The following is a 10,380-nucleotide window of genomic DNA, read 5'->3' on the forward strand; positions in this document are numbered from 1 at the left end:
CTTCTAACTAACCCTACACTCATTAAAAACCCACTACCACATTCCACTACCTTGACCTTATCTGCTCCTTCACCAATGCTCCAATGGCCTGGGAGGACTGGACACCAACACACCCTGTAACTCTTATGAAGTCAAATCTCAAATACCAAAATACTTCTCTGCAGTTGCCAGAGATCTACGTTCCATTTCTGAGGTACAGTTGATAACCATTGCCATTAACGCTAAGAAGCCAACCTTATTGAAGTATATATCACTCATTGGCCTATCCCTCTGTGCTGGCACAGATCTACTATTCACATGGATCCTCTCATGATCCCTCATACTTGACCCATCCTCCTCTACTTTCTTCACTGCCTCAGTATACGACACCTTCTGCACAACTACTCTAGCCACCTCAACCTGCTTCCGATCCCCAGCAACATGGGCACCCCTTCAGTTGACAAGCACAACTTTATCCACTGAAACAACACAATTCTCTATCCCATGCCCTCCTACGCACTTCCCTCATCTAGGAATCTCCCTCCTATGAACTGCTGCACATAAACGGTGCACCTGAAACAGCTCAGTGGACTCTGCACAAAAGCTCTAACGGGATAACTGATACAGTATATCCTAACACAACGTTGTCGGGTAAAGGCTGACTCAAAAGGACTGACAGTGCCTCCTCGGTTTCACCACACTCACCACCAGGTCTGTCACACCAAAAGGAAAGCAATCTTCAACTTCAATTGCTTCACCTCCCCACTCAACTGCACCCAACTCCTTTCCCACTCACCCGGAAACCACAAATGGATCCGCCAAAAGGTAAGGATCCACTTTCTTCAAAAATCTCACTCTTGCTTGACCAGATTGTTCTTTATCATGCCCATTGATGGCAGGCATCGGTTCCGAGCTCTTCACCACACATTCCACCTGACTTAACTCGCCCTCATTCCCTTTCATTTCACCTCCAGAACTCAGTCTGGTGCACTACTCACTCTGTTGGCGCACTACTCACTCTGTTGGCGCACTACTCACTCTGTTGGCGCTTGACACCAATCTTCTTCGACACCCCATCTCCATTTTTATCTATCTCAAATTCAAATCCATGCTCTGCTTTCCTCATTCTCTTCGACCTCTTCTTCCCAACTCCATCTCATAATCGTCCTGCTCACCTCGGAAACACGTCTTCTCTGGGCTCCGACATTTTGAGAGCATGAGCAGTGGCCACACAGAAAAAAACGTATTCTCAAATTCCTCTCCTCACTACTTAGTTAAATGCGGAAGAGCGTTGAATAGCTTATGCAAACCATTTAATTGGGGTTTCCACTAGATAGCGTAGCCAAGGTCAAACTTGGCTAGGCTCTATCGTAAAAATGTATGTTAACAAAAATGTGCTATTTGTTCTTAATTTAAGGTTAGGGTTTACGCATAAGGTTGAGTATGGTTAAGGTTAGGGTTAAAGTTAAGTTAAGTTTAAAATCACATTTTAAGAAGATACAAATCTGTCGTTCTGCCCCTGAACAGGCAGTTAACCCACTGTTCCTAGGCCGTCATGGAAAATAAGAATTTGTTCTTAACTGACTTGCCTAGTTAAATAAAGGTTAATTTTTATTTTATTTTTAAATAGACAGGGTTTATAACTTTGTGGCTATGGTAACTACCAACCCAAAGATTGTGCTGTATCGCCTTAGTGGAAACCAAGACTGTTCTTAGGGCAGGTCTGCCAGTTTCAACCAGCAGAAGCGACTTTTCGTAGCAGGTTAGGAGAAGCCGGTTCTAGCCTTTTAGGGGCCCTAAGTGATGACTGAATTGCGCATCGCAAAGTTTTAACCAATACTTTGAACAAAACTTTTTAAATACCTGGTTTGAATACCCATTCAATACCCAATTAGTTAGCATTTACAGGTAAATATCACAAGTTGAAACGTCTTTCCTCCCCTACCGGCTACCGATGTCATTCAATTCTGTAAGCTGCTCCATGCTACAACCAGTTGAGATCTGTTAGCTTTTGCTGCCTTAATCTGAAGAAATGTACAAGGCGTTATAAGTGCCTATATCTAGATGTAATATTCAACTAACAACTGATAAGGCAATGCCGCAATAGAGTGATTATTGGAAGAATCAAACCATTCATGCAACAAGAACTGGAAGCACCAACTGCTAGGGGAGCAACCTGGTCTCAGAGCATTTCGTATTTGTCACAAGAATTCTCAATCCCAATGATGATAACTAACAATTATTTAAGGTATGACCAATCTCTGAGGTTTGTAAGACCCTGGGTTTAATAATAATTAGGCAAAGACTCAGCTTATGGAAAAGGTCCGTAAGATTTATTCAGAGAGCTCTCTGAAGACCCAAAATACAAACATGTCATTTTATAACTCCTACCCACCCACCTACTTACACGCACACACAGACACACAAACAGTAGGTGGGATGTATCTTTCCCCACATTTCACATTCCTTGTTTATCACTACAAAGCTGGCAGTTCCATACCGTTCCCTCCCTCCCAAGATAAGAGAAACTTTGACAGTGTCTCTTTCCTGTCGTAAGTTTTTCAAAGTTCCAACCAGGTCAGGTCATGGATAGTTTAATTGTCCTCCGTGTTATCTTAGTCACACACACACATTTCTCTTCCATACTTGTCTCGACCAAACCTTATTGGACTTTAGTCTAATTATTCTTAATACATTTTACATAATCTAATAATTACGTTTAGGGTGGAATTCTTTAGTCATTACCTTCAACATATAAATTCCCTTATCAGTATTATTCTGTACGTAAGTCCGAGCCACTCTATTTAGTAATATGCCGTATGTTTCGTATGGTTACACAAGACAGAGGATTACTTAAGGCAAAAAAACAAAAGGAGGATGGTTGGTCAGTGTATAACGCATATGTCTAGCAACCCAAAGGTTGCGAGTTCGAATCTCATCACTGACAACTGTAGAATTTTAGATAATTAGCAACTTTTCAACTACTTATAACTTTGTAGTTACTTTGCAACAACTTAGCATGTTAGCTAACCCTTCCCCGAACCCTAACTTGAACCCTAACCCTTTAGCCTAACTCTAGCCCACCCTGATTTGTTTCACATGTTTCACTCTCCACCCCCACCAGGTGTCTCCCATTTTTCCCCATTATCTCCTATTTATCTTTACCTGTGTTTACTGTTTGTCTGTTGTCTGTTGTTCATCTTGTCTTGTCAGGTTGTACCAGTGTGTTTACCGGTTTCCTGTTCTTATGTTTTGCTTCTAGTGTTCCCGGTTCTGACATTTCTGCCTGTCCTGACCCTGCCTGCTGTCCGGTACCTGCCTGACTCTGACCTGGTTATGAACCTCTGCCTGCCCCCTGTGTTATAATGAATATCTGAGATTTGAACTATCCGCCTCCTGTGTCTGCATCTGGGTCTTACCCTGAGCCGTAATAAACTCATAAACTTCACCCTAACCCCTAGCCTAGATAGCGTTAGTGCAATGACTAGCGTAGCGTTAGTGCAATGACTGGAAGTCTATGGTATCTACTAGCATGCTAGCAGTTACCATAGACATCCACTCATTGCACTAACGCTAGTTAGCAACTTCCTTGAAACTGCATGCAGAGACATAAAAATGGTATCGACAAGTTCATCTGACTCTGGGGAAGTAGATTGTCAAAATCCTGAAGTATCCCTTTAAGCAATTTTAGCAGCACCAAATCACAACATCCAACCTCTTACCTTCCATTCCATCCCCTAGACTACATGAGCTAGTCATTCCACATAAGCTTCAAATCAACCTTCTTTTTCTGTGGAGTTTAACGGCAGTTGGCATCCAACATGTTTGTCATGGATCCCCCGGTACTGCTGCTCATTCAGTTCACCAGCTCCGGAGGTCTAGGTCACTGGCCTTCTAGGCGTCACTGAACTGGATTCATTACCACCAACCCCGGACTGTCTTGTCTCATTATGCACACCTGGTTTCCATTCCCCCTGATTAGTATATGTATATATGTGCCCTCTGTTCTCCATTGTCCTTGTCGGCTATTGTTACCATGTCCGTTGGCCCTGTGTGTACCTGTGCTATTGTATCGACGTCCATGACACGTGTTATTGTGCACTTGTTTTACGGGTCTCGTCCTGTGTATTATTTAGAGTTTTACACCTCGTTCTTTTGTTTTGGTGGAGAAAATAAAACCACCTATTACGTATTCCTGCTGCTGTCTCCAATCATTAGACAACGTGACAGAATAACCGACCTCCAAAAACAGAGACAGCAGGAATGACTTAGCTGTCGACCATCGTAGAGACAGTCCAGCATCAGCACAATGGACAGCGTGCTGGCAACCATCCTACGTTTGGAGGGGAATGTACAGTCCCTCCAGTCTCCAGCACTGGTTCCAGCACCAGTCCCCACACCACTATCTGCCTCCGTCCCATCTGAGCCGGTCCGTGGAATAACCCTGTCCCTCCTGGAACGCTTTGACGGTGCGTCAGCGAGAGGCAAGGGATTCCTTTATGCAATACGACCTGCTACCTTGCTTGCTACGCCAATGCTGTCTCTGGGAGAGACAGGGTTGCCACCGTCATCTCGGCACTGACTGGACGGGCCCAGGATTGGGGTGCTGGGGGACCCGTTTCCCAGCTTACGAGCGCTTCACCCTCTTCCTCTCTGTGTTTGATCATCCTGTGGAGGGCCGAGAGTGGTGTGAGCTTCTACTCCGACTACACCATGGATCTAGGACTGCCTCCACCGGACCATCGCGGCCTCCACTGAATTGAACGAGTCAGCTATGGTCACCATGTTCTGTAGCGGACTGCGGGAGGAGGTACAGCTGTCACTCGACCAGCTCATCAGCATGGCGATTCGTTTGGACAACCTTCTGCAGTCCAGACGAAGACCTACATGGAATCCAGAGCACATGGCTACACCTGCTCTGTGGCCAGAGCTGATTGTCCTTTGGTTCCCCTACAGTCACCCATTCCGATTCGAGCCCTAGATAATCGTTACATTCTTTTGGAGAGATTGGAAACCCAAATTGGTCTACACGGAAAAGTTCTGGCCTGGTTTAGATCTTATCTGTCCGAAAGATACCAGTTTGTGAATGGTTTGTCCTCTGAGAAATCAACTGTAAATTTCGGTGTTCTTCAAGGTTCCGTTTTAGGACCACTATTGTTTTCACTATATATTTTACCTCTTGGGGATGTCATTCGAAAACATAATGTTAACTTTCACTGCTATGCAGATGACACACAGCTGTACATTTCAATGAAACATGGTGAAGCCCCAAAATTGCCCTCGCTAGAAGCCTGTGTTTCAGACATAAGGAAGTGGATGGCTGCAAACGTTCTACTTTTAAACTCGGACAAAACAGAGATGCTTGTTCTAGGTCCCAAGAAACAAATAGATCTTCTGTTGAATCTGATAATTAATCTTAATGATTGTACAGTCGTCTCAAATAAAACTGTTACTCTGGACCCTGATCTCTCTTTTGACAAACATATCAAGACTGTATCAAGGACAGCTTTTTTCCATCTACGTAAAAATCAGAAACTTTCTGTCCAAAAATGATGCAGAAAAATGAATCCATGCTTTTGTTACTTTTAGGTTAGACCACTGCAATGCTCTACTTTCCGGCTACCCGGATAAAGCACCAAATAAACTTCAGTTAGTGCTAAATACGGCTGCTAGAATCCTGACTAGAACCAAAATAAATTATCATATTACTCCAGTGCTAGCCTCCCTACACTGGCTTCCTGTTAGGGAAAGGGCTGATTTCAAGCTTTTACTGCTAAGCTACAAAGCATTACATGGGCTTGCTACTACCTATCACTCTGATTTGATCCTGCCGTACATACCTACACGTACGCTACGGTCACAAGACGCAGGCCTCCTAATTGTCCCTTGAATTTCTAAGCCAACAGCTGGGGGCAGGGCTTTCTCCAATAGAGCTCCATTTTTTATGGAATGGTCTGCCTACCTATGTAAGAGACGCAGACTTGGTCTCAACCTTTAAGTCTTTACTGAAGACTTGGATCAGTGGATCATATGATTGAGTGTAGTCTGGCCCAGGAGTGTGAAGGTGAACGGAAAGGCTCTGGAGCAAATAACTGTCCTTGCTGTCTCTGCCTGGCCGGTTCCTCTCTCTCCACTGGGATTTTCTGCCTCTAACCCTATTACAGGGGCTGAGTCACTGGCTTACTGGTGCCCTTTCATGCCGTCCCTAGGATGGGTGCGTCACTTGAGTGGGTTGAGTCACTGATGTGATCTTCCTGTCTGGGTTGCACCCCCCCCCCCCCCCCCCTTGGGTTGTGCCGTGGCAGAGATCTTTGTGGGCTATACTCGGCCTTGTCTCAGGATGGTAAGTTGGTGGTTGAAGATATCCCTCTAGTGGTGTGGGGGCTGTGCTTTGGCAAAGTGGGTGGGGTTATATCCTTCCTTTTTGGCCCTGTCCAGGGGTATCATCGGATGGGGCCACAGTGTCTCCTGACCCCTCCTGTCTCAGCCTCCAATATTTATGCTGAAGTAGTTTGTGTGTCGGGGGGCTAGGGTCAGTTTGTTATATCTGGAGTACTTATCCTGTCTTATCCAGTGTCCTGTGTGAATTTATGTATGCTCTCTCTAATTCTTTCTTTCTTTCTCTGAGGACCTGAGCCCTAGGACCATGCCTCAGGACTACCTGTCATGAGGACTCCATGCTGTCCCCAGTCCACCTGGCCGTGCTGCTGCTCCAGTTTCAACTGTTCTGCCTGCAGCTATGGAATCCTGACCTGTTCACCGGACGTGCTACCTGTCCCAGACATGCTGTTTTCAACTCTCTTGAGACAGCAGGAGTGGTAGAGATACTCTTAATGAGCCAACTGACATTTACTCCTGAGGTGCTGACTTGCTGCACCCTCGACAACTACTGTGACTATTATTATATCTGACCATGCTGGTCATTTATGAACGTTTGAACATCTTGGCCATGTTCTGTAATAATCTCCACCTGGCACAGCCAGAAGAGGACTGGCCACCCCTCACAGCCTGGTTCCTCTCTAGGTTTCTTCCTATGTTTTGGCCTTTCTTGGGAGTTTTTCCTAGCCACCGTGCTTCTACACCTGCATTGCTTGCTGTTTGGGGTTTTAGGCTGGGTTTCTGTACAGCACCTTGAGATATCAGCTGATGTACGAAGGGCTATATAAATACATTTGATTTGATTTGAAATAGGGACAGGGCTAGTACATCACATCACCGTTCCCGTTTCTCTGGTGACCCATGACACTCATTTAGAACAGATCACCTTTTTGGTTATAGGCACCGTTGTTTTACGTCTCGCCTGATTCAGTTGGCATAACCCTGTTATTTCCTGGTCTGAGGAGACTGCTGGGTTGGTCGCAGGAGTGTCAGGGGAGGGGTCTCGAGGTGTCTGTCAACACCACTACGGTGGAAAGTCCGGACCACGCCCCTCAAGTGGAGTTACCAGGATCTGCACCGGGTTTTCTAAGAAGCATGCTACACGCCTGCTTGCCTCATCGCCCCTGGGACTGTGCCATTGACCTGTTGTCTGACGCAGCCCTTCTGACAGGATATGTCTATCCCCTCTCCTATGCGGAGACCGAGGCCATGGGGATGTACGTACAGGAGAGCCTCCAGCAGGGTTTAATCACCAGCCTCCTCAAGTTTCTTTTTGTTAAAAATAAAGATGGGGTCTGCGCCCCTGCATTGATTATCGAACTCTGAATAAAGCCACCGTTAACGTATTCCTCCTACCTCCCTGCTGAGAGGAGGTCCCTAGAGGCTTCATTGGATGGCGGGGGCAAAGAAAGCGTTCGAGACACTGAAGGCACGCTTCACCCCTGCTCCCGTGCTAGCACATCCCGACCCCTTACTTCCCGTCATTGTCGAGGTGGATGCCTCCGAAGTAGGAGTTGGGGCAGTGATGTCCACCATGGCTAACTCCATCTGTACCTCCTCCCGCAGTCCGCTGCAGAACATGGTGACCACCAGAACCCCTCCAAAGCTACGGCACTGTGCCTTTTACTCCAAGCAGCTGAGCCCCGCCCAGAGGAACTACGACTTAGGGAACCGAGAACTCTTGGCGGTCAAGAAGGCTGAAGGCACTGGCCGGAGGGGTCCAAACACCCTTTCCTGGTGTGGACAGACAACCGCAACATGGAGTACATCATGGCAGTGAAGAGGCTAAACCCAAGAAAGGCCAGGTAGGCTCTATTCTTCTCCAGGTTCCAATTCACGCTTTCTTATAGGCCAGGCTCGAAGAATGTGAAGGTGGACACCCTGTCTCGCCTCTAGGACGCAGAGGAGAGGGAGAGGAGACAATATCATCCCGCCATCCCGTATCATCGCTCCAGTGGTGTGGGACATGGACTCCGACATTCAGCAGGCCCTGTGCATAGAACCTGCACCAGTGCCCAGAGAACCCAGAGAACCTTGTCCACGAGTGTGCGGGACCGCAGCCTTGCCTGGGTGCACACGGCGCCTGTGTCGGGTCATCCTGGGATAAGCTGTACCATCGCCTGCCTAACGGAGAAGTACTGGTGGCCCACCTTGGCTAGGGACGCCCGGGTTTATGTCTCTACCTGCTCCATCTGTGCTCAGTCAAAGACACCCAGACACCTCCCTTATGGAAAGATCCAAACGGTGAGCATCACAAACACTAGGAATCTTCGAGTTAAATTGCTCCACCACCACACTTAACGCTACCCCAGAAATCACTCCCTTCAATGTTGCCCTGTACCTATGCGCAAAGCAAGATACGGGTCTTTCCCCAAATTGCGTTGCAAGGATCTGAAGAAGCAAACAAACATCACAATTCCACTTCAGGTTACCTTTACTGACTCAACAGCACCCACCATCTTTTTCACCCAACCTGAAACCACCCATGGATCAGCCAAGCGGCCTGGTTCCACCCTCTTCTTCTCACTCCCACTGGACCAAACGTATCATTATCAGAACCATGTCCATCAACGCAAGGCTTGTGCTCTTAGCTCCTCACAACACCGTCTACCCATCCAGTTCACCTCCAGAGCTCGAACTAGCATCCGGCTCACTCTGTTTGAACTTGACACCAATCTTCCTCGAACATACCCTCTCTTGTTATTGCTCGCATCAACAGATTCAAACCCATCCTCTGCCTCCCTTGGTCTTTTCAGCCTCCTGTTTCCTCATATCATCCTCCCTTAACCAATCACTCGACTCCTTCTGAAAATATTCAACTTTCCCAAGCCAAAATCTCTTTTTAGCCTCCTCGAGAGACATGCTAAGCCCTGTATTCCCTCCACTTCAAACTCAAGCCAGAATCTTTGCTGCACCACCATCCACACAAACTTCCATAGCAGCCCGGTCTCATAGACTAGATTTAACATAGTCAACTTAAAACTGGGACACTGAAATTAGTATGGTATGTTAAGTTTGGTATGGTTACATAAGCCAGAAGGTTACGGTTGGCTTATAACATGAACATCTAGTTCGAGTTCGAATCTCATCATGGACAACTTTAACATTTTAGCTAATTATCAAGTTTTCAAATACTTACTACTTTTTAGCTACTTTGCAACTACTTAGCATGGTAGCTAACCCTTCCCCTAACCCCAACCGTAACTGTTTTAGCTAACCCTGACCTCAACCCTTTGACCTCAACCCTTTAACCTATCTCCTAAACCTAACCCCTAGCCTAGTTAACGATAGTCAGCTAGCTAACATTAGCCATCTAGCTAGAATTAGTAACATATCATGTCACGTCTGCTCCCCCTATTCAGCCCCTGGCGCTCGAAGGCACCAGGCTGCCCTGTATCACGCACCCCTGCCATCAATTACGCATACCAGCCTTCCCTCGTCACTTGCATCAGCAATATTGCACTCACCTGGACTCACTCAATCACATGTTTATTACATTTGTCAGTTCCCCAGCTCTGTTCCCCGCTGCTACATTGATTGTTTTTTGTCTGCATTTACTTGTCTTTATTACACTGTTCCTGTCTCATTCCATGTCTGTTCCATATTAAATGTTTGACTCTCCGTATCTGCTTCGCCTCTCCGGCGTCATCCCCTGTGACATATCATACATTTAGAAAATTCGTAACATATTGCACGTTTTGCAAATTCTTAATATATAATACAAATTGTCATTTGTAACATATCTTACGAAATGGGTGATGGATATCCACAAATTAATACATACCGTACAAAACGTAACATATACTAAGTGGAATGTCTAGGATTTGCCTAGAGAATAATTTTAAATGCTCTGAGACCAGGTTTTCCATAGCAGTCTGGGCTGTAGTTAAACATTATGCCCCCCTCTCCCTCTCATACTAATTCCGAGAATGAGAGAGAGAGAAAGAATGAATCTGGGGAATAACTTAGCCTCACAGAGTATCTGATTACCACAATACTGTAATTTATGCATGGCGTCATGAC

This window comes from Oncorhynchus kisutch, linkage group LG6 (genome assembly GCF_002021735.2).
Source record: "Oncorhynchus kisutch isolate 150728-3 linkage group LG6, Okis_V2, whole genome shotgun sequence".
NCBI classification, from domain to species: Eukaryota; Metazoa; Chordata; class Actinopteri; order Salmoniformes; family Salmonidae; genus Oncorhynchus; species Oncorhynchus kisutch.